Source organism: Octopus bimaculoides, chromosome 30 (genome assembly GCF_001194135.2).
Source record: "Octopus bimaculoides isolate UCB-OBI-ISO-001 chromosome 30, ASM119413v2, whole genome shotgun sequence".
Lineage (NCBI taxonomy): Eukaryota > Metazoa > Mollusca > Cephalopoda > Octopoda > Octopodidae > Octopus > Octopus bimaculoides.
In genome coordinates this window covers 9,216,235-9,218,734 of record NC_069010.1, presented here as the reverse complement: position 1 = coordinate 9,218,734, position 2,500 = coordinate 9,216,235, and the positions used below count along the sequence as shown (strand labels likewise).

The 2,500-nt window shown below is 37.4% G+C and overlaps 1 protein-coding gene across 4 annotated transcripts in view; it reads right to left on the bottom strand.

Annotated features, from left to right (window-relative positions):
- LOC106878902 (neurofibromin) overlaps positions 1-2,500 on the bottom strand; it is an 80,729-nt gene that overhangs the window by 73,981 nt on the left and 4,248 nt on the right. The gene's annotated exons all lie outside the window — the stretch shown is intronic.

Here is a 2,500-nt window from a genome sequence, read left to right as displayed (position 1 = left end):
TTGCCATGATATTATGATTTCAACAATGTGATTGTTTAAAAGAGTTCTAGCAATTAACAGCAAATTACATAAATTCATTTTTCTTCAAAAATTATGTTTCACTTCCATGGAATGCTTCAGAAAAAGCTTTGGAAAAAGTAAACAATTTTGAACAACATTGAAAAAATTAGCAACAGAAACAAATTAAAATATAAAAAAACTTTGAAAAATGTTGTTTTGAAGACATTAAATGAAATCACCACCATCATCATCATCGTTTAATGTCCGTTTTTTCCCTGCTGGCATGGGTTGGACAGTTTGACAAGAACAGACAAGCCGGAGGTCTCTGTCAGGTTCTATATCTACTCTGGAAGGGTTTTTACTGCTGGATGCCCTTCTTAATCTCAATGAAACCAACAATAATGAGGAGTGGGATAAAAATAAACTGGCTGCCCTGAAGGAGCAACATGGATGAGTTGAGGCCATCATCATCATCATCATCATCTAACGAGTTGAGAACAACAGATGAGGATTTAAAACTTCTTAATGTATTGGAGAGGGGATAATGATCAAAGGGGGATAACTGTCCTAAGGAGTAGTTGTTGTCAAGGGCAACTGCCCTTAGTGGGGGTAATTGTCCTCAGATGCATTTAACATCTATTTTCCCTGTTGGGTTGAATGAGTTGACAGGAGTCGGCAAATCAGGGGGCTGCACCCAGGCCCCCAGTTGTCTGTGGTTCTACACTCCTCAACAAGGGTCCACTGCCAGATTCGGTTTAAAGTTATACAACAAATACAATTAAACTAATTTTCTTTTATATATCAAGATGACCTCCACCACAGCAAAACACCTCTTCCTGTCTCTCTGTCACACTCTAACTTTTCCTCATCTCACACAAAATCCCCTCCTCCAATGCCCCCACCCCCCTTCTCCTCTCAAAACATCTTTGTCTTGCAAGTTACTTGGTGATGCTGCCAGTGCTGGTGCCATGTAAAAAGCATCCAGTCCACAATGTGAAGTGGTTGGCATTTGGAAGGGCATCCAGCTGTAAAAACCATGCCAAAGCTAACCTTGTGTGTGTGTGTGTGTGTCATAATTCTTTTAGTATTAATATTTATCACCTAAAATTGACATTCTGTCAAAAGATTTCTCCAAAATTCCATTTTCTTTGCAATTCCTTTAACCCCCACCCCACTAACCCATTACTTGAGGGTTTTCTTTTTTTTTTTCGTTTCTTTTTCCCTTGCTTTTGTATTGTCCATGCTTACCATACATTTGATTATTCCCAGCCATGTAGGCTTTGGGTTCAGTCCCACTGTGCAACACGTCAGTTCGGGGCCAACCAAAGCGTTGCGAGTGGATCTGATGATAGCAGGCAGAAACCGAAATGGATTTGGGGGAAATATTTTTCTAGAACATTAATTTTGTATGTTTAACAAACTGGAATCGTAAAAATTAGGAAGAATGAATAAATAAATAAATAAAATAAAAACAAAGAAACAAAGAGGTTTGCTTTCACTGATAGTTATTACAAAATGCAACATTTTAAAATGAAACAACATTTGAAACAAAACAACAAAAAATGGAAATTTGAACATCGATATTACATAAGTCCCAAGATAGATAAAAAGAAAAAAAACCGTTTTTAGATATTGTGAGGTTTTACTGAAAAAAGTTTAATTAAAACTAAATTCAAACTGGAAAAAATTATGGATGAAATGAAGAATCTTACCTTGCTTTACTAAATATATGACCAGCCTAGCAAAAGACTCCGATGTCAAACTAAATAAATGAAGTTTTGGAGTGTAAGACATCTGAGCGAGATTGTTGCACTGGGGACAAAGTAATCGACAACCCCCCTCCCCTAAAACATCTCTATAGTAGAAAGGATTATTATTATTACTACTACTATTATTTATTATTATTATTATTATTATTATTATTATTATTATTATTATTAAGGCAGAACTGAGCTGTCAGACAAAATGCTTGAAAGCATTTCTTTTGTCTTTGCAATTTGAGTTCAAATTCCACTGAGACTAATTTGTCTTTTTATCTTTTTGGAGTCGATAAAATAAAGTCCTGATTAAGTGTTGGAGTTGAGGTCATTCACTGACCACCGGCCACTCAAATATTGCTAGCCTTGTGCATTATTCATCATCATCATCATCGTTTGACGTCTGCCTTCCATGCTGGCATGGGTTGGACGATTTGACTGAGGACTGGTAAGCCAGGAGGCTGCACCAGGCTCCAATCAGATCTGGCAAGGTTTCTACAACTGGATGCCCTTCCTAGCGCCAACCACTCTGAGTGTAATGGGTGCTTATTACATGCCACCAACATGGGAGCCAGTCAGGTGGCACTGGCTTCGACCACATTTATTTTTATTATAATCATAGTACCAAAGGGGTTAACGGCAACATCATCGTTATCGTTATATAATTAAGAAACAGTCCGTAAATGTATACAACAGCCAACAGATTTGGATGTGCAAGGGGAAAGGGACATGGGGGTGATTAT